Source organism: Balaenoptera physalus (assembly GCF_965194825.1).
Source record: "Balaenoptera physalus genome assembly, chromosome: 7".
Lineage (NCBI taxonomy): Eukaryota > Metazoa > Chordata > Mammalia > Artiodactyla > Balaenopteridae > Balaenoptera > Balaenoptera physalus.
Window position 1 is genome coordinate 106,419,886 of NC_138886.1, and position 23,336 is coordinate 106,443,221.

At 40.7% G+C, this 23,336-nt stretch overlaps 1 long non-coding RNA gene across 1 annotated transcript; it reads left to right on the plus strand.

The window, feature by feature from the left end:
• Positions 1–514: 514 nt before the first annotated feature.
• On the plus strand, positions 515–17,912 carry LOC309665160. The gene is made up of 3 exons (XR_014266251.1): positions 515–11,203; positions 12,171–12,274; positions 12,959–17,912. It is a non-coding gene; the product is annotated as an uncharacterized lncRNA (long non-coding RNA).
• Positions 17,913–23,336: the final 5,424 nt, after the last annotated feature.

Genomic DNA, 23,336 nt, shown 5'->3' on the forward strand with positions numbered 1-23,336 from the left:
CCAATAAGAGCAAGACCTTACGAGAGCCTACCATGAGACTCAACACAGTGAGTCTAAACCATCTTTAATTGAGGGTGAGATCCTAGGGCCTTGACTTATGTGGAAATCTCTAATTCAACTCCCCGTGGTCCCTTGTATGTGTCCAAATTGTGTCCCTTGGCCCTCTACAACTGTGGAAATATAGGTCCCAAATCACTGAGGATTGGCAGAAGCCAAAGATAGTCACTGGCTTCAGCAAGCTCACATTTCCAAATTTGTGCTTTCACTTTTTTTTTTTTTCCTTCTGAGGATTTCATTTACTTTTTTTGAAAACCCAGTGCATGTATTTAAAAATATGGTTTATTTTCGTAATTTTATCAGGACTTCTTATTTTACAAAAAGGGAGTTATAAAATCTAGTTTGCCATATTGAAAGAAACAAAATTCTCTATCATAGTATTAACAGCATTTAGTATACTTGATTTTGTGCCATAAACAGATTAGATAGATAGATAGATAGATAGATAGATGATAGATAGATGGAGATATTTTCCGTTCTACTGAATGCTAAGTTCCTTGCAAGCCAGTGACTGTTATATTTATCCTTTCATGAGTTCAGTTTAACAAACACACAATGAATGCTTAGTTCATGTTCAGCACTGTGCTGGGTGCTAGGGAGCAAGCCTGGGGTTCCTGATTTTCATGTTTAAATAAGGTTGACTTTCCAGCCAGTGCCTCTATTCTAGTTAGATCAGTCTTTACTGGGTGCTGAAACATCCCATACTCATTCTGTGTTTTTGCCTATGCTGTTTTTCTCTACCTGGAATGCCTTCTTCTCTACCCCTTTCCTAGCCTATTCCTACCTGCTTTTAAAGGGTATTAAACCTCACCATCTTCATGAATCTTACTTAATATTGAATAATAGAGAAGCTCTGTTTTTCCTCTGCCTTTCAATATGCTGCTTTTGCTGACCAGTTTAAGATTTGAGTACTTATTTCCTTATGTGGTTTAATATTGCCAACCACCCTGTCTCCAATCCACCGCTAGATTTCAAGCTGCCTGAAGATGAAGGCTGAGTCGTATACCTCCCTTTTATTCTCTACGGCTCATCGCACAATCACTGGCTACATGGAAAGTGCTCAATAAATATTGAATAATTGAAGATGAACTCAATAAACAACAATTGCTTAATTGACTAGCTCCACCAATAAATCTTGCTTTGAACAGAAGCAGAGCCAGTGAAGATGTTCAAAAGGCAGGCTGGTTCACTGTTACTCTGGACAGTGAAACTCTCCATGAAAATACAAGCTGGTAAAGAGGGCTGGAGAGTTGGCCTGTCCTGACTCCTGCAAGGTCTCTGAGTCACTGAGAGCATAGATGTGTGATTCAAATCCCAGTTTCACTACTTTCCAAGCATTTGAACTTGGGCAAGCTGCTTAACTTCTCTAAGCCCCAGCCGCTTCATCTTTAACCTGGAAGACTTAGCACCTACCTCTCATGGTCACTGTGAGTTTGCAATGAGGACGACGCACATAAAGCATTTAGCACAGTGTCTGGGCCATTATAAATGCTCAATACATGTTCATTGATTTTAGCTGCGGATTGATCCTGAGGAGTGGACAGAAAGAGACACAGTGAGAAAACTTTCATTCTGTACTGGTTAATACCTTCCACTTTTGTATTTTACAGCATTGCACCATTTTAATCCAATCACGTTCGTGTGAGGGAGTTAAGAATTAAAGGAACTTGTGCAAGTGAGTGAGTGGCAGAGTCATTTGGAAACTGTCAACTCCTAGTACGGGTCCCTTCCTCCATCCACATCTGTACAGTGGGATGGGCCCAGGGAAGAAATATAGATTTCACTTATGCATCTCATCATTCCACAAATACACAGGGAGAACCTATTGCATACCAGGTGCTGTGCTGGGCAGCAGGTTTACAGTTGTGAACTAGGTATCCAAGGTTTCTGCTTTAGGGTCTAAATGCACAGCCAAAGAGTGTGACAGGCCCTTACACACGATTGAAGGTATGTCTCCAGGAGCTAAGAAGCTCATAGGCAGAGCCCTTCACCCAGTCTGCAGGGAGAGGCTGTCAGGAAAACTCCAAGGAAGTGACATTTGGTATGAGACCAAATAGATGAGATGAAGGTGGCCATTTTATCCCCCACAGCAGCTGGCATTTGAGTGGAAGATGGAGAAGACAGAGTCTCCATGGCGGCTTTCAGACACAGACCCATTGGCACTGAGCAGGAGGCATGGACATCCTGTCTATGCCTCCTGCTAGGCAGAATCAGGATATCAGTAGCACAAAGCAGCACCTTCACTCAGGGTCTCTGAGTCCCTGCTCTCTCCTTCCCATATCACCCCACTGCCTCCTGAGAGAAAGAGAACAAAAAGCTATTGTCTCCCCACTCCATGTTTCATGGGGGAGAAAAAGAGAGAAGGTGACTTCTGGATCTCTTACTTGAGATAGAGTGTTGCCATGGAAACAACCTTTCCCCTGGGATTGCTTGGACTGGCAGGAAGTGACACCCAGAGCTGGGGACATTGGCTGGAGAGGTCATGAAGGGCCTTGAGAGGTGCTTTCCCACCTGGCTGCTTCCTCCACTATTTAGCCCTTGCAGCAGTCTCTCCTATCAACCCACACCCATCCTCTCTCCACATAAACAGCTCCCTGACTTATCTTTCCAGTTCTGAATGAGAAACATTGGCAAATCACCTGTCCACAGCTTTTCACTTAGATTTGTCTCATTCAATCCTCTCAACAAACTTGGAAGTCATTCATTTATTCATCCAAAAAACATGTATCAAGAACCAACTGTATACCAGGTGTAAGATTTATTGTGCTACTGTCATTTTATGAATGAAGAAATTGAGCCTCAGGAAGGTTAAGTGACCTACCCTGGGTGACATACTGAGAAAATGGTAGAGTAAATGAATAAATGGTAGGGCTCAAGTCAGCCGACCTGACTTTAAACCAGTTTGGAAAGCACCAGAATTCAGTAAACTTTGGGTTATTCCATTTTGTAGTACATATAAAGACAGAATAAATCTTGGACATGCAAAGCAAATAATGGCTAAGCTGTTACATCAAAGAATTCATTGGCAAATTCCATTCCTTCTGTGTTGAGCCTATTAGAATCCAAAAACCAAACCAAACAAAAACATGAATTCAAGTCCTTTGTCTTTTCTTCAATGCTTACTCCTATCGCCCTTTTCAAGAAAAGCTCTAATACTTATTTACACAGAGGTGTACGTGGCAAAAATAGCTTAAAATGCTACTCTACCCATGGATGAGAATGGTAAGCAGGGGTGGGGCTGAAATCCCATGTGTTACTGGGCCCACAGAAGAGGTCTGTTTTTGCAAAGTCAGCTGGAATGGAAAGCACCTGTTCAGTCTTAGGCATGGTAGAAATTTGAGTGGAGGGGTGTAATGAGAAACCCATACTCCGTGATGTGTTGGAAGCAGGAGAAGGTGAAAGATCTTGAATGCAGTGATGTCACAAAGCCAGACAGAGAAACCAGACTTTGGGGATTAATGCAGACTATGTTGTCACATTCTCTCCTTCTCCACCGCCCCTCCCAGGAGCATGGAGATGAGGAAATTACTAGGAAAGCAGCAAGCAGTATTCTGATGGAATCAGAGGGAAAGCTCCTCTGACCCGCTCTCCCACATAGGGGCATGGTCCCAGAGCTTAATCTGCCGCTTTTTGATTGTGTGTTTTTGGGAAAATTATTCTCTAGCAACACTTTTCTCATCTGCAAAATGAGTGTAATAATATCAGACTTGCAGAGTCTGTGTGAGAGGGAAACCCACCACCTGTGTGACGTGGGAGGAGGCTGAGCCTTAAGAGTATGGTAGGATTTGGGATGAAGGCCCCTGTTCCCGAGTCTCTAAACACTCAGCTATGCAATCATCTGAAAGGCACCACTTCTCCAGAGCCTCAGCGTCCTCAGTTTTCAGATGAGAAAAGTAACAAACATGTGCCTTGTTCGAATCAAAGGAGATAACAAGTAAAAGTAAACGTGCTATTAAACTATAAAGTCCTATTCAAATGGAAAGACCCGTCATCGCCTCTCTCCTAAATGGGACATTGTGTAGCATGAATACCTATAATCTAGGTGCTCTTAGCCTCCAGCATGTCCCACCAGTGCCCATGCTGGGGGGCTACAAAGGAGTGGAAGGGGTGGGTCCCTCCCAACAGGAGAAGAGCCCCGAGGTAACTGGCAAGCAGGATGTGGGGAACATTTTAGACTACACTATCTCAGTGACAAGTTGAGGCGAGGAGAAGGTGTGAGATGCAGGAAAGGAAGCGTGGATGAAGCCAGTCAGGGGGCTTCCTGGTGGAGCTGATGCTGTGATGGGCAGACAGGGTGTTCTGGCCTGAATGCGTCCAAAGGCAGACAAGGATTGGGAAATGTAGTTTGTTTGGGAGATGCTCCCAGGAAGCACAAGGGAGAGAGTAGAACTGGAAGACCGAGAAGGGAGCAAGGCAAGTACAAGGTGAACTACTGTGCAGGTCACAATCATGGGCCCCCCCCTAGGAAACTGAGGGGTGGAGAAGCTGTGGGAATCCATTAATTCCCATCCGCATAGATTAGGCATTGCTTCCAGGCATTCACTCCCGGACACTTTTCACTTCTGAGCCAAGCATATTCCCTTGGTCAGAGGAAGTTCCCAAGCAGACACACAGAAACACACCTGTGGGTATGTGGGCCAAGGGGATATGGGTGGGACCCCAAAAGCATCTGCCAGCTTCAGGAGAGAAGAGCCGGGGGCACTCCAGGCTGAAGGGCCAGCATAAACAAAGGCAGGGGAGAGGAGTGAACGCTGTCATATGCGACCCATGGTCATTGTCTAGAAACCCAACATGAGGATATGTAGTTTGACACTGGTGTGTAATTATGGCTCGAAAGTGTCAGCAGTCAACTCTAGCTAATATCCCGGGTCAACTTAGCCATCGGACACTATAGGCACAGTATTTAGGACCTAGTATAATGGAACTTTTAGGGGCCCATGCAAATGTTTTCATTCCTTTTAAAATCAGAAGAAAAGCATAGATCATATTCATATAGCAACACAGTTGTAAAATATGGTTCTTAATATTATTTTATGGAGAAAGGAGCCTACGAAGGTAAAAGTGCCTATACGACCCAAGACAGTCCTAATGTGATCCTGCCAATGGTTGTAACAAGCAAACCTTAAAGTTTCGTTGTCTTAGCAAAGCTGAGGTTTATTTCCCAGACACAGCAGGGCTGCCATCTTCTGCATATGGCTTCCATGGTACCCCAGCTGTCAGCATTCAGGCGACAGACGAGGATGAACCAGGGAGGATTGCACATGGGAGTTTTCACAGCCAGGCCCAAGTGATGGACACCTCTTCCACCCACATTCCATAGGCTGGACGTCAATCACATGGCCACACCCAACTGCAAGGGCTACTGGGAAATGTGGTCCCTTTGTAGGCCTGGGAGAAGAGGAACGGGTTTAGCGAGGAGTTAGCCAGGTTTTATACAGAGGAAAAGTGTATTTGAAGTGAGGACTATCCAGGTTAGTCCCAAAGAGAGCCAAAGAGACACCGCATGGAGCAAACCTTGAGATCTTGTTCCCTGACTATGGAAAGGCAGGGAGGTCAGGGCGAGGGTATTAGAGGCAGTGCCATTGCAAAATTGAACTGTTCTGCTCCAGTTCCCTCTATGTCCAATTGAGAACGCCCAGAAGTTGTCCCCTGCCCACCGCTGTGAAGGTTTTATTTAAAGCACAAACACTGCAGCTCTTTTCTCCACTAAAACACTTAGTCATCCCCTCTCAGCAGTTGGAAGGGTTCACCACTCACTTCTCCCCACAGGGCCCGCCAGCACCCAGTGACTCAGTCTCATCATGACTGACACAGTCAGCTTTCGTATTTTCTTTGTCACTTTGCACTCTGTCACTTTCCCGGCTCTGCTGGTATATAACGGGTTTTTTCATGACTTTAATTTCTCATCCTCAGTCTATAGCTCAGTGAAACCATAGCAGAGGTCATGTTACCAGGGCGCACGCAGAAGCCAAGTTTGAATGACTTGCTCAGGGTCGCCCAGCTCCAGGGTCCTGCAGATGAGGTCACACACCCACCAAGGTTACTATACTCTCTTTAGACCCTCTTGTCCTTCCCCAAGGAGGAACCTCCTCTATACTTATCACCTACGAGTTTTCACTCACTTGTCACACTGGGAGAAATTACACTTCTCTGAATGATAAGCCTGGGCATCCATGTGCATTAAAACGAAGTGGAGGTCAGGGAGATGGCTGTGCATCGCAGAGGAGTAAGCAAGGCTGGGCTGGGCTGGGCTGGGCTGAGCAGAGAGAGCAGAGCTCAGCTGTCAAATTCTACTTCAACAATGGCAGATCTACAGGGAATTTCTGTAGAATTAGATATATTGCCGGACGTGAATAATTAAGGATTCTGCTGTGGTCAGGTAGATTAATGTCCCTCTGAAAGCTCTGGATCAATGTTGGAAGGGAAAAAATAAAAGACATACATAATTTTAAAAAACTATCAGAAACTTTGTTTGACATGATGACATTACTGATTTTTTTATGATCTTCTCAAATATACTCTATAACCGTCATTAATTTAGTATCGTTAATAGCTCATCCTTCAAATGTCAGGCAAGAGCCAAAGCTGAAAAATAGAAATGTTTAGGACTGGAAAAAGTCCAGGGAGGAGGGGGAAACTCCAGGACCATGAAGACCTTGGCTGCTTCTAGCTTCGTCCCAACTCCCAGCCAAGCTCTCTGTTGCTGTGGCTTCTCTCCCTTGGGCTCCTTTTTTTGTGGTTCATAAAGATGGTCAAAGCTGACCCATTCTGGACATCGGCTGCCTTGGCATTGGCCGGCTTTATGCGTGCATGAAGTGGCCAGGATCCAGTGTGGGAGGACTTTGGGGCTCTCCAATAAGTCTGTCCTAAAAAATAAATACCTCCTTATGGTGACCGATCTTCAAGTGTTCATGACCAGGTTAAGCACCCTGTTGGATTAAGTGTTGCCCTCTCACAGCAAGGTCACTTTTAAAATGCAGCTGCCTCTGGAAGGAACATACACTAACAGTATTAGTAAGGAATGTTTACAGAGCGCTTACAATGTGCCAGACACTATTCTCAGTATTTTATATGCATTAGCTCATTTAATCCTCACAGCAACCAAGATTATTATTATTCCCAATTCTATGTATAAGAAAACAGAGACAGAGATACTAAGTAACTTGCTTGAGGTCATAACAGCTAGTAAGTACTGGAGCTAGGACTCAAACCAGGTCTGATGCTAGTAAACTATATCTTTTCTCTCTCTCTCTCTCTCTCTCTATATATATATATGCTATATATATCTCCATATATATGTACACAATGTGTGTGTATTTCAGGATTCTGATATGGTCAGGAAGATTAACCTCCCATATATATATATATGTGTGTGTGTGTGTGTGTGTGTATATACACACATATACTCTTTATATGTATGCCATATATATGTATATGTATATGTGTGTGTCTATATATATATATATACTCTTGCTAAGTTCCTGATGTATTAATTCAGTGGGTTTCTCTGCAAAGTAGAAAACACTCAGCTCTTCCAGAAGGAAGGGGAGCTGAGGTGGCCAGGGGTAGGTGATGGAGCTGTGAGGGGGTACAGAAGGTGTTTTTAGACAGAGGTGCAGAATACGGTCCGTTTCTCTGACAATAGCCAGCCAGCTCCATCTCTTCTAAAAGACTCTGGGAGTGTTCCCCTTGTTGCCTTACTGGGTCCCATGTTGGGATGGAGCCTGCCCTTCTCGCTTTCCAGATGGCTCTGCGTTCTGACTCTAGCATCTAGAAAGGCACGTCTCATGGATAACTGTTGGTAATAGAATTTAGAAGTTTAGGTTCTCCAAAGACTAGGGGAGACCAAAAAAGGTCAAAAGTCCAAATATTTAGACCCGAACAGGACCTGCCACTAGGGAGCAAAGGTGGAGCGTGGTGGGGACAGAATCTTTAATGAGAGACAGCATGGAAAACGGTGTCCGCTGGAAATCAGAAACCTTGGGGTTGAGTAGATGATGTTGGACAAGCTTCCTCTCTAGACCTCAGTTTTTGCCTCATGAAATGAGAGTATGGCCATTGAGGCCTCTGGCTGGCTTGTGTTCCTATGACATGGATCTCCCCGCCCCCAGCGCCCCCAGGAGCCTGTGGCTGAGGTGTGGTGCTGTCCAAGGAAGGCAGGGTGGGAAGCAGTGTCCTCGGGCATCCGCTCCTCAGCACAACCTGTCGCACCCATGGGACGCCAAGTAGTTCCTCAAAGGACCACAGTATCACACCCTCCTGGGGACAAATTCAGAGATAGTCCTTAAGAGAAAGGATGGCTTATCTCACATTGAGTCAAAATACAGATTTGATTTACCAAGTCAGTACAGTTGCTCAGGGGGAAAAAACATCCTGAGTTGTTTGACTGATCTAATGAGTCTTCGTTAGAAATGAGCAAGCTGGTTGCCCATATAGACACAGACTGAGCCAGCAGAGGATAGTTTGCTCAGCTGCCTGCAAAAGGGGCTGGATGCCTTCACAAATCACAGTGCACAAGCATGAGAGCATGCGTGCATGCGCGCACACACACACACACACACACGGTCTCTCACTATTAAATTAACCAAGTTGGATCTCAGCTATGGGAAATCTGCATTTTAACATTATGTAAGTAATTAATAGCCAAGGCACTTAGTTCACTTTGCTTTTATTGGCTTTGCCATAGATACAGATTGGAAAGGGGTGTCCTTTCTTCCAGCCAGCGAGCTGTCTCCTACCCACCCACCTCCTAAGGATGAATATGTTTGTCTCATTTGCATCTGATTATTAGTGCATTGAAGCTACAGTCACGTAGATCCTCTTTATATTCACTGGAAATTAAGTTACAAATTTTTCCTACGTTGTAATTTATGTTCTGGTTGGAGCCAATTGTTTTTTTGCATTCTGGCAAATATCACAGTCTCTAAGACTTAATGAATTCATGAGCATTGACTCCTAGGGGGAGTAGCATGCAGAGTATATTGGAAAATACAGAAGCTCAGCCTAATGTCAAAATGTTTTACCTTCTCCCACCCAAGCCTTACACACACTTGGAAGATTCTTGTGCACTCCAGGCAGCTGATCTCTGCAGGCACCTGTCTAGACAGCCTAGTGAAGTGGAGTGTTCGAGGGGCACCTGCAGAAAGCTATGCCTTTTGAATGCATTAAGTGATGGATACCATGGGAACTAGATATTTTATGTAATCTATTATTTTAGGAAAAAATAAGGAATCAGTGTCAGCCCCCACCCTGGCTATTCCTTAATTCCTCAAAAGTGGTACCACTGCCTCTGCCAGTACCAGAAGTCACAGATTGACAGCCTCCTGATCTGTTTTGTTTGGGTGATATATATATATATATATATATATATATATATATATATATATAGCCAACATTTCACTATTTGGAGATGTCATAAAACAAAATCCAGATTTTGACTTCCTTCAAAAAATCTGAAGGTCTGACAGCGCTGAGTTGACATTCAACCTGACAGCAATTTGGGGATGTTGGGAAGTAGCTCCCTTTAATCAGGTCAGGGGGATACTCTGCAATTTTCCACGGTCCTCACCACTTCTGGATGGAGGCTCAACATGATTTGCCATTCTTTAAAATCACACGTATGCTCTTGTTTTTCTTGTGGGAGAGAAATATATCTGTCTACTACAACATCTCTTAAAAGTAGGAAAATAAAAATAGACCTGGAGACCTAATATTTCAATAAAAGGGAAGAACATATTTCTTAGAGCAGGTAAAACTATGTTTCTGCTTATTTTCCAAAGGGAGTGCCCTTACAGATTTTTCTTAAACCTGGCCTGCCTTACTCGATTTTGATACTTGCCTTTACCCTGGAGGCATTTGAGTTTGAGACCCTTGACTCACATCTCAGCATTGGAGGTTCTTAGGAAAACCCTGACATGAAGCAGGCCTTGTCACCCTGACGTGGCTCCCCCATATGGGGGTACCCAGTGTCAGACACCCTTCCAAACCCAGGGGCTGGGCCCTCCCATCCCTGGGCCCTCCTTCCCCTGGACCCTCCCTCTCCTGATACTCACAGCCTGCTCTGACAACTCCCACTTCCCTAAGTCCTGAAGCTTAATGCTGGGCATCAGCTTAAGAGCTGGGATCCTACTGTCTGTAGAGGGACCCTCCAGAGGTAACAACTTCTGGGCCTCATCCCCAAGTGTCTCGGTAACACCATTTGGTTGGTACCCATCTCAGTCTTCCTATTGAAGACGCCTGTGTGCCTATAACCAGGATCATTCCTGAGTTACATAGCCTGTCCAAACTCTTAGCCTGTACAACCCTCCAACCCCTACTTCTGCTGGGCATTACCCCAATAAAGGATGAGGGGATGAAATCCATTGGGAAGAGAAGGGCAGTGTCCTAGAGCTTGAAGAAAGTGCCACAATCAATCACCTCAGATAAGAGAGGTAACCGGTGTGGGGCTTTTCACAGGTGGGCTGAGGAGCTCTGGCTTTGTCCACTGCCTGTCATCTCTTTTTGTTCATACAAACAACATGCATAAGCATTTCCAAAAAGACCATAGGCTGCCTTTGAACCTCAAGCTACAAGGCCCACCTGGTCAATAAGGCTCTTGTGCTAGAAAGATGGATGGAGTCCAGGGCAGTTTCACATTTCACCAGACTCGGAGTGTTTATGAGGGACCAAAGTGCTGACAAGCATCTTCCCACTTTTTTTTTTTTTTTTTTTGCATCTTTCAAGGAGTTTGTGGATGAACTAAAGGGTGCATGTTTAGACCCAAGATGACAGCCTTCCTCTGGGTGGTTGAGATTCCGAACCTGAAGCCCAAAGAGAGGTGATCTCCTAGAAGGACAGGTATTCTCAGTTCCTGGGGAATGCACACCTCCTTGCTGTGCTCTCGTTCTGTTCCCACCCAAACATCACAGCAGACACCAGCAGCAGCTGCCATGACTCCTGAAGAGGAGGCTGTGTGCCACACAGAGTCATCAGAGGATATTTTGAGAAAGAAACCTGTCAGGGCATAATATTTCACTCATCTCAACCTGGACCACAGTGGGAAGGAATCTGTGCTGTGAGTGAGCATCCCTGCCTCTTCCTGTCTGGCACCATTTCATCAGGAGCAGCAATTCCAGAGACTAATCCTGGGGAAATCTCAGTGTTGCAGGTGTGTCTCCCACCCAGCAGGTGTGGCATCCATCTGGCATTCCAGGTGAGGGTAAGCCATAGGACAATTCATTAAGTAGGTGGAGTTGGTATTGGCAACTACATCCTGGCCAAGGATGGCTAATTCCTTCTACCCCAGAACGTGAATCTAGACCCATACTAAGGGGAGTCCTGATCCTGGGTTAGAGTCCACAGAATGGCTGTCCCACAATGCCAGCTCCATTCTTGCTCCTGGCTGCCCACACCTCTTGTCTGGGACCTCTTACTCCCATCTCCTAGTTTGGCTTGTTTGTTTGTTTGTTTTTCTGATTTCTAACATTTGACCTTGTCTGTGTTATATCCTTCATTTCTCTCCCTTATTGATTCCCCTGACATGTTTCTTTTTTTAAATTTTATATTGGAGCATAGTTGATTAACAACGTTGTGTTAGGTTCAGGTGTATAGCAGAATGATTCAGTTATACATATAAATGTATCTATTCTTTTTCAAATTCTTTTCCCATTTAGGTTATCACAGAATACTGAGCAGAGTTCCCTGTGCTATGTTTCTTTTCACCTACCTGTCACAGACATGTGAACTGGTTTTAGCCAACAAGGTGAAAGTTAATATCCATTAGCTGTGTTTCCAGGAAGGCTATTGTATTGTATATGTACATAAACACAAATATGTACATGCACACATAGATACAATAGCTGCCTCAGCTTGTAACAGAAAAGAACAAACCTGGCTCCTTATTGGATCTCTTCCTTTAGCTATAATCTTTGTGCTCTGTTGCCTGTGCTTAGCCATGCTGGCTCTGCACTTTTGTAAAATAATGTTGCCTGTAGCCTGAAATATACAGGATAGCCTATTCTCAAGGCTCTGACCTTTAAAGGCGTAGCACTTTTCCAGCCATATAGAGATTAAAAAGTTGCAGAACAGAAAATAATAATTATCTGATTTGAGGTTTATTGGAACATTGTAACCAGACTTACCTGTACAGCTGCAAGAACAAAGGATTCCTGATCCAAGAAGTTTGCAACAAGCAGCCACACCTCCTCTCGTTTTCGAATAATGTAGAATTCTAACTCAGGTAAGATGGTTCTTTGGGACACTAGTCCACCGTTTTCTTGGTCTGCTGGCTTTCCAAATAAAGTTGCTATTCCTTGCCCTAACAACTGTTCTCTCAATGTATTGGCTTGTTGTGCAGCGAGCAGTATAAGCTTGGACTTGGTAACAAGCTGACAAACACCTTTACCCTCACTCTTACCCCTTCTTCCTGACCAGAATGGACAAGATATGCCTAGGGATGTAGCATTCATGTTGTGGCATTTGAAGAAAGCCCCATGAGAAGGATGACAGGGCAGAATAATAAAAGGAGCCAGGTTCCTACTTGGCATTGTGGAGCTACTGAACCCAACCTAGATTGCCATCCTAGACTTCTTGTCAGGTGAAAAAAAAAAGTCTCTTTTTTGTTAAGCTACTGCTGTTGGCTTTCTGTTACTTTCAGCTAAATTCAATCCTAATGAATGCAGAAGTCCTATACCTTTGTTCCCAAGTTTTATCAGAAAACTTACCTCAGGTATCTAATACTATGGGCTGAACGGTGTCCCCCCACCCCAACCCCACCCCTCCAAACTCATATGTTGAAGTCCTAACCCCCAATAACTCAGAATGTGACTGTATTTGGACATAGAGTTTTTAAAGAGGTAATTAAGTAAAAATGAAGTCATTAGAGTGGGCCTTAATCCACTATGATTGGTGTCCTTATGAAAAGGGGGAAACCTCGATGCAGACCTACATGCAGAGGGAAGATGATGTGAAGAGACAGGGAGAAGAAGGCCATCTACAAGCCAAGGAGAGAGGCTTGGCACAGATTCCTCCCTCACAGCCCTCAGAAGACACCAAACCTGCTGACACTTTGATATTGGACTTCCAGCCTCCAGAGCTGTGAGAAATAAATTTCTATTGTTGAAGTCACCCAGTCTGTGGTACTTTGTTATGGCAGCCCTAGCCGACTAACACACAAATCTATATTCCCTTCCCATGGCATCTTGTCCTCTTTCAGTAAGGGGCTTAGAAGTTGGACCACTTGCATCTTCATCACCTGTAGTGCCAGTTAAAAATTGGGTGAGATTTAGGAATCTGTATTTTTACAAATTCCTCTGGTGATTCTTATGTGCATTATGGTTTGAGAACCAGTAGTTAAGTTCTTTAAGGTCTTACAGAACAAAAATAAAATAGAAGAGAGGTAAACACTCCACTGACAGGCTGGGGAGAGAGAGTATTGAGGGCAGGCAGGGTAGACTGAAGTGAGACCAGGAGAGTGAGGTACCCCAGGGGAAGTGTATGAGCCAAGACCCTAAGGTAGGAAAGTAATAGGTGTGTTTGGGGGTTATAATAATAAGAAGAAGAACCTCCACCAACATCTGTATAACAATTTGTAGCTTACACAGCAATTTTACTTTCATTATCTAGTATAATCCTCACTTTACAGGGGAGGTTAGTGGTGACCTGTAACCCTGTGTGGAAGTTAATATTTTATTCTCCTACCACAAGGTAAGACACGATGTCTAGATATTAGAAAGAGCATGTGCAAGTTGTCAAGATCTCCATGGTTTTCTTGGGCAACCAGGAACCCCAGATGTGAGAGCCACCTCATCTCGTGCCACAGTGCAGGAAGCTGTGTCCCCCTGGAGCACCACAGCTCTCTGCCTGCATCATCTATGGGCAGACAGGGGAGGAAGGAGAAGAGTGAAGGAATCAGAAAATGGTTCCTTGAGGGTAGAGGGAACATAGGACCAGGGAGGTTTTCTCCCTTCCATTTGTATATTTAGGACCCATTTTCAAAGGAGGGTCTCAGCTACTATGATGAAGTAAAGGTCATTAAGCAGGTAGTGCTGATGGGGAGAGATGGGGAGATAGCTCCAGCAGTTATCACTCATTCTATCCCACTAAGGAAGCTCTCTCTTCCTCCACTAACCTCACACCAGCCCTCTTGGGATTTGTTGGGTAGGGAAAGACTTCAGCCTAGAGATGAGCATCCTTCCTTGGCATCTATATGCAGCAGTGAAAAGGCAGTTGGAGAGTGATGGCTGAGCATGAGCAGCCTAATCACCAAAACCATGGCACTTAGGCAGCGTGGACCCCAGTACCGCTGGAGGATGAGTCTATCTGTCTTTCTATCTGTCTCTCCATCTATTGGTCTCTCTATCTGTCTATATATATATCCTTGCCTCTTACCATAAGTATTTGAGGCTGCTTATAAAATGCCCACAATATAAAAGAATGAAATAAATAGTCAAGGGAGTTATTGGGTTAAGGAGACTATGAAAGGAAAATATGGGAGGAAAAGTAAAAGTAAGCATACAGACCGCCAGGTGCAAACCATAAGATCTGTTGCAATAGACAGCTCCAAAGCCTGGCTGGGTTCCCCAACAGCCAAAATATAGACAGGATAAAACACAGTTATAAGAAGCAAACTGTCCTTAATGGTAATAAATAAATAAATAAATAAATAAAACAATACCAGTTGTAAGCAGAAAATCAGAACAGGTTTTCTTGATGATGAGACCCAAGAGGAATATCTCCCATGGGTGTTCGTGAAGAAGATATCGTATTGTAGAGGGAAACATTCTCAGCAATATCCCCAAAATGACATTTGCTGGACTATTAATCTGAGCCTCTCAATGATATAATGCGAAAGCACAGTACAGGAAAGGCAAAGCGGTCTGGATATGAAGCATTTTGATGGTGTTCTGAGCAAAAGCAAATATTTAGACTTCCTAGAGCAGAGTCTTAAATGTGAGGGTGCACACGTTTCTCATGTACCCTTTGAGAATCCATTAAAAATTTGTTCCCTGTATAGGTAAATGCATATATGCATGAACTACAAAACTTTACATTTAATTTCACAAGGGGGTTACAGGCAGCTCACACTCCAATAGACTGTCCACAGACCATGAGTTAAGAGGTACTGAAAAATGAGAATTTCTTGCTCCTCTCACTGGAAAGGTGATGCTACAAAGACCATCTGAAATGTTGCTGGATTGACTTAATCCTGTATTCCCTGCCACTATTTCATACACTCTTCACACAGTCTTTCTATGAGAATTTAGTTACCCAAATAGGATTCCCCTCTGGAAAAAGAAGAAGATATGTCTGGGATTTCCATGGTCTAGGTATAATTTTCCCTATTTCTTCCACTAAGGACAACTGAAAACCATGGCCATTATAAGACAACTTAAGTCAACTCTAAAAATGGAAAGAAAAAGTAAACTGTCTAGGCAACTGGGGACCCAAGGAACGATATGGTGGTGAGTTCCCTGGGTTTTCTTTTAACCTCATACACCACCAACTTGGAGCTGAAGAAACCAGCAACGTGGAAATACCTATGAGTGCAAAAATAAAAACAAAAACAAAAACCTCAAACAAAAACCTGCTCTCTTTAGCTAAACAGCCTGGAGAGGAATAACCTAGAAAGACAGAAAATTTTTAGACAATAGCTTCTCTACTCCAGCCAGACACTGCAGGAAAAAACTGTGGCCCCAACCCCTTCCATGCCAGCAAAAACAGAGTTGGGAGCCTAGACTTCTAACTTTGCTAGAATATATTGAGGTGCCCTAACTCCTCTGCTGGGATAGTGTCAGAGAAGGCCAAGTAGGGAGCTGGGACTTAATCTGAGCATTATCTGCCAAGAGGTAATAAACTCCCCTCCATTTCCCACACTTAGTGTCAGTGTAGACCATGGGCAGAGCAGTAATGAGGTATTCCAACCCCTCCCAACCAGGGAGTAGAGGCCTAGTAGGAGGGGAGCTCCCACTCCCACTCAGCTGGAAAAAAGAGTACCCTCCTTGAGTGTCAACAGAGGCCAACAGGGGAGCCTGGACTTCTACTTCCACCTGGCAGTAATATGGTGGCATATCCCCCTTTCTCTGCCTGGATGGTATTAGAGGAAGCTAGCTAAAGCAGAAGGTTTAAATGAAATCCAGTGTCTTATAACATCATACCCCAAGTATCCAGGTTTGAGTAGAAAATCATTTGTCCTACCAGGAACTAGGAAGATCTTAAACTGAATGAAAACAAAAAACAATCAATTTGCCAACACCAAATATGACAGAGATGGTAGAATTATCTGACAAAAATGTTAAAGCAGTCATTATAAAAATTCTTCAGTTAGCAATTATGAGTGTGCTTGAAACAAATGAAAAATAGAAAGTCTCAGCAAAAAGCTAAAACGAAAAATCAAATAGAAATTTTAGAACTAAAAACATAATCATTGAAATAAACTCAGTGAATGGGCTAAAAAGAGGAATGGAAGGGGCAGGGGAAAGAACCCACAAACTGAAAGATAGAACAATAGAAATTACCCAATCTAAACAACAGAGAGAAAAAAATATATTGGAAGAAAAGAGAACAGATACTAAGGGATTTGTGGGACTATAGCGATGATCTAACATTTATGTCATTGAAATTCTGGAAGGAGAGGAGAAAAAAGGCAAGGCTGAAAAAGTGCTCAAGATAATAGTGGCTGAACGTGACCCATATTTAGCATTAGACATAAACCTACAAATTTAAGAAGCCAGGTAATCCCTAAAGAAAAGAAGCCCTTCTAAAAATCCATACTGCAATACATCGTAGTTGAACTTCTTAAAACTAAGGACAAATCTTGAAAGCAGTGTGAGAGTAGCAGTCCCTTATCCAGAGAGGAAAAACTGTATAAATGACATGAGATTTCTCATGAGAAAGAAGCCAAAAGAAAGTGCCACATTTTCAAGTGCTGGGAAAAAACAAAACAAAATTGTTAACATAGAATCCCACATCCAGCAAAAATATTCTTCAGGAATTAAGAGAAATCAAGACAGATTTACTTCTCAGATGAAGTAAAACTAAGAGAACTTGGTGCCAGCAGTTCTATCTTAAAATAATAGCCATGGAAAATTCTTTAAACAGAAAGGAAACAATGAAATAAGGAACAGAATATCAGGAAAAAAGGACATGGTGAGCAAAAATATGGATAAATTCAATAGGCTTTCCTTCTCCTCTTGAGTTTTCTAAACTGTTTCTAAACTGATAGTTGAATAAACAATTATAGCACTGTCTGATGTAGTTCTACATGTATGTAGATAAAATACTTAATTATATTATTTAAAAAGGAGGTACAAGGATGTAAAAAGAGGTAAGGTTTCTTTATTTGAACTTATAAAATGGCCATGCCAGTAGACTGTGATGTTATGTCTACATAACCAAATACCTGGGACAACCACTGAAAAGCCTACACAAAGAGATACATTTGAAACACTATGGATAAATCACAGTGGAATTCTAAAAATGTTCAAATAAGAAGAAGCCAGAAAGAACAAAATAGAAATGCAAACAAAGAAAACAAATAATAAAATTGCAGGCTTAAGCTCCAGCATACTAATAACTATACTGAATGTAAATGGTCTGAATATACCAATTAAAAGACAGAGATTGGCAAAGTGTATTAGAAATATGGCCCAGCTATATATTGTTTATAAAACTTCACCTCAAATATAACTACAAAAGACTGTTTTAGTCCATTCAGGTTGCAAACAGAGTGGACTAAAACAGAAATTTATTTCTCACAGTTCTCGAGGCTGAAGTCTGAGATCAGGGTGCCAGCAGGTCAGGTGAAGGCCCTCTTCTGGGTTGCAGAATTCTCACTGTATCCTGACATAGTGAAAGGGGCTAGGTAGCTCTGTGGAGTCTCTCTTTTTTTTTTTTTTTTAATTTATGGCTGTGTTGGGTCTTCGTTTCTGTGCGAGGGCTTTCTCCAGTTGTGGCAAGCGGGGGCCATTCTTCATCGTGGTGCGCAGGCCTCTCACTATCGCAGCCTCTATTGTTGTGGAGCACAGGCTCCAGACACGCAGGCTCAGTAGCTGAGGCTCACGGGCCCAGTTGCTCCGTGGCATGTGGGATCTTCCCAGACCAGGGCTTGAACCCGTGTCCCCTGCATTGGCAGGCAGATTCTCAACCACTGCGCCACCAGGGAAGCCCTGGAGTCTCTTTTATAAGAGCACTAATCCCTTTTATGAAGGATCCACACTCACAACCTAATCACCTCCCTAAGGCCTCACTTTTTGACACCATCACACTGGGCATTAGGATTCCAACATGAGATTCTGGGGGAACAGAAACATTCAGACCATAGCAAAGAAGTACCAGTCCTACACATACATTTACCAAGAACATAGCTGCAAGATATGTGAAGCAAAAACTGATAGAACTGAAGGAGAAATAGACAAACCCACAATTATAGTTTGACATTTCAATACTTCTCTCTCAACAACTGGTAGAAAAACTAGGTAGAAAATCAGCAAGGATGAAAAGGAACTGAACAATACCATCAATCAACAAGATCTAATTGATAGTAATATAAAACACTTCACCCAACAACTGTGGAACACACATTCTTTTCAAGTTCTTGTGATACATATATCAATATGGACCAAATCCTGGGCCATAAATCAAACTTCAAATTTAAAAGAATTGGAATCATAGAGAGTGTGTTCTCCTACCATAATGTAACCAAACTAAAAATAAATAACAAAAAGATGAACAGAAAATTTTCAAACACTTGGAAAATAAATAATATACTTCCTAATAACCATGGGTCAAAGAGGAAGTGTCAAAGGAAATTAAAAAATACAATGAACTGAATAAAAATCAAAATACAACATATCAAAATTTGTGTGACACAGCTAAAACAGTGCTGAGAGGAAAATTTATAGCACTAAATACATACATTAAAAAATAGAGAAAAGTCTCAAATCAATAATTTAAGCTCCCATCTTAAGAATATAGAAAAAGGAAAGCTAAATAAACCCAAAGCAAGCACAAGGAAGAAAATAACAAAGAGTAGAAATCAATGAAATTAAAAACAGAAAAAAATAAAGGAAATCAATGAAACAAAGAGTTGATTCTCTGAAATTAGTAAATTGACAAATCTGTAGCAAGACAGTAAAAAAAAGGAGAATATTCAAAGTACTAATATCAGGAATTAAATACGGGATATCATTACAGGCCCTATAGACACACACATTCAAAGTAATAATAAGGGAATTCTATGAACAACTCTGCACACATCAGTATGATAATTTAGATGAAATGAACTGTTTACTCAAGAAACACAGACTACCATACAATATGAAATAAAATATTTGAATAGTCTATAACTATTAAGGGAATTAAATTCATAATATAAAAACTCTTGAAAAAGAAATCTCCAGACCCAGATGGTTTTACTGGAGATTTCTACCAAGTGTATAAGGAATAATTAACATCAATTTAGTCCAAAAATAAAGAAGAGGAGGGAAAGCTTCTTCCTTCATTTTATTAAGCTAGTATTACATTGATATCAAAACCAGACAAAGACAATATGAAAGAAAGAAAGAAAGAAAGAAAGAAAGAAAGAAAGAAAGAAAGAAAGAAAGAAAGAAAGAAAGAAAGAAAGAAACAAGAAAGAAAGAAAGGAAAGAATGAGAGAGGGAATGAAGAAAACTACAGATCAATATCCTTAATAACTTAGATGCCAAATCCTTAACAAAATATTAGCATACATAATTCAGGAATACATAAAAAAGAATTATATGCCATGGCCAAGTAGGGTCTATTCCAGGGATGCAAGATTGGTTCAGTATTCAAAAATTAACCTTACTAACCATCTAAAGAAGAAAAATCACATAAATAGATGTAGGACAAGCATTTGACAAAATTAAATGTCCATTTATAATAAAATCTCTCAGGAAATAGGAATAGAAGGAAACTTTCTCAACATTCATAGACAATATCTATGAAAACCTACAGGTGATGTTATATTTAATATTGAAAGACAGAATGTTGTCTCACTAAGATTGGGAAGAAAGCAAGGATGTTTACTGTTATCATTCTTATTCAACATAGCACTGGATATTCTAGCCATGTGATAAGGCAAGAAAAGGGAAGAAAAGATACACAGATCAGAAGAGAAGAAATAAAACTGGTCATATTTGCCTATGACATGATTGTCTACACAGTAAATCCCCAAGCTAACAAATAAAACAAGCAAACAAAAAAACTACAAAAAATACCTCACAGAACTAATAAGTGACTTCAGAAAAGTTTCAGGATGCAAGATGAACATACAAAAATTAATTTTATTTCTATATACTAGCAATAAAAACATGAATTCCAAAATTAAAAATACAATATAATTTAAAGTCACTCAAAAAACATGAAACGAGTGTAAATCCAGAAAAAAATATGTGTAGTACTTGTATGCAGAAAACTACAAAATGCTAATGAAATACATTTTTTAAATTCCTAAATAAATGGAGAGGCACAGTGGTTATGGATTGAAAGACTCCACATCGAAAAAATTCTCCCTGAATTAATACACAGGTTTAATACCATTCCTATTAAAACCCTAGGAAGATCTTTTATAGTTATAGGTAAGATTATTCTAAAATGTGTATGGGAAGGCAAAACAGCTACATTAGCTAAAACAATTTGATAAAAAGAATAATGCATTGAGAGGAATCCGTAGACTCAATTTGAAGACAATTATATAGCTATAGTAAGTCAAGACTGTGTGGATAGAGACACGTAAATAAATGAAACAGAATAGAGAATGCAGAAATAGACCTACATAAATACAGCCAACTGATCTTTAACAAAGGCACAAAAGAAATTCAATGGAGGAATGATCACCTTTACAACAAACATTGCTGGAGCAATTGAACACAAGCAAAAAAAAAAAAAAAAAAAAAAAGAACTTTGACCAAAGGTTCAAATCTTACACAAAAAATAATTTAAATGTATCGTAGACTAAAATATGAAACAAAAACTATAAAACTTTTAGAAATAAAAATTTTAACATCTGTGAGATCTAAGTCTAGGCAAAAGTTCTTAGGCTTGACACCAAATGCACAATACATAAAAGGAAAAATTAGTAAACTGGATCTCATCAAAATGAAAAACTTTTCATCTGTAATAGACCCTGTTAAGAGAGTGAAAAGATAAGTTATGTCAAATATGTCAATACTACCCAAAGTTATCTACAGATTTAATCCAATCCCTATCAAATATCCCAGTGATACTCTTTAATAGAAATATGAAAAACTCATCTTAAAATTCATATGGAATTTCAAAGGATGTGAAGAGTCAAAACAATCCTGAAAAAGAAGAAAAAAGCTGGAGGTCTCAAACTTTCTGATTTCAAAACTTACTACAAAGCTAAGGTAATCAAAACAGTGTGGAACTGGCATAAAGATAGACATACTGACTTACAGGATAGAATAGAGAGTGCAGAAATAAACCATTGCATATATGGTCAATGATGTTCAATAAGGGTGCCAAGCCCATTCAATGGGGAAAAGATAGCCTTCAACAAATGGTGCTGGGAAAACTGGGTATCCACACGCAAAAGAATGAAGCTCAACCCTTATACAAAAATTAACTCAATGGGATCCAGACCTAAATACAAGACTTAGAACTATAAAACTCTTGCAAGAAAACTCAAAACTTCATGACATTGGATTTGTTAATAATTTCTTGAATATGACACTAGAGACATAGAAAGAAAAAGAAAAAAGAAGAATAGACGAATTGGACTTCATGAAAATTTAAAAATTTTTTGCATCCAAAGACACTATTAAGAAAATAAAAAGGTGACCCACAGAATGGGAGAAAATATTTGCAAATCATATATCCAATAAAAGATTAGTATCTAGAATATACAGAGAACTCTTAAAACTCAACAACAACAACAAAAACCGCACAAATAACCAATTCAAAACTGAGCAAAGAACTTGAATAGACATTTCTCCAAAGAAAATATACAAATGGTCAATAAGCATATGAAGAGATGCTCAACATTACTAATCATTAGGGAAATGCAAATCAAAATTACAATAAGATAACACCTCACACTTATAAGGATGACTATAATTTAAAAAAAAAAGAAAATAACAAGTGTTGGAGAGTATGTGGAGAAATTGGAACCCTTGTGCACTGCTGGTGGGAATATAAAATGGTACAGCTTCTGGAAAAAAAAAACTATGGCATTTCCTCAAAAAATTAAAAATAGAATTACTATATGAGCCAGCAATTTCACTGCTGGGAATATTCTCAAAATAATGGAAAGCAGGGTCTCAAGGAGACATTTGTACACCCATGTTCATAGCAGCATTGTTCACAATAGGTAAAATGTGGAAGTAACCCAAGTGTCCATTCACTGGTAAATGGATTAACAAAATATGGTAAGTACAGAAAATGGAATATTACTCAGCCTTACAAAGGAAGGAAATTTCGACGTATGTTACAACATGGTTAAACCTTGAGGACATTATGCTAAGTGAAATGCACAAGTCACAACACACACAAATACTATTATGATTCCACTTATATGAGGCATTTAGACAGTCAAAACCATAGAGGCAGAAAGTAGAATGGTGGTTGCCAGGGGCTGGGGAGAGGGGAATAGTGAGTTTTTACTTAATGGGTATAGAGTTTCAGTTTTGCAAGATGAAAAGAGTTCTGGAGACGGATGGTGGTGATGGTTGCACAACAATGTTAAATGTACCCAATACCACTGAACTACACACTTAAAAATGATTAAGGTAATAAATTTTATATTATGTATATTTTACCACAATAAAAAATTAGAGAAAAATTAACTCAAAATAGATCACAGACTTAAATGTAAAACTAAAATTATAAAACTTTTAGAAAAAATACAAAAATTTTAGTATCTAAGGCTAGGCAAAAGTTCTTAGGCTTGACACTAAATGCACAACACATGAAAGGGAAAATTAAAAAATTATACCTCATCAAGCTGAGAAACTTTTCTTCTTCAACATACCCTGTTAGGAGAATGAAAAGATAAGCTATAAAGTAGTCAAAAATATTTTCAAACTGCATATCCAACAATGAGGACTAGTATCTAGATTATATAAAGAACTATCAAAACTCAGTGGTAAAAAAAAAATCTAATTAGAAAATGGGCAAAAACATGCAGAGACATTTCACTGAAGACAATTTGCAGATGGCAAATAAGCACATGTAAAGATATTCAACACTGTTGGTCATTAGGAAATGCAATTTAAAACAATGATGAGATATTATTATACACATATCAGAATCGTGAAAATGAA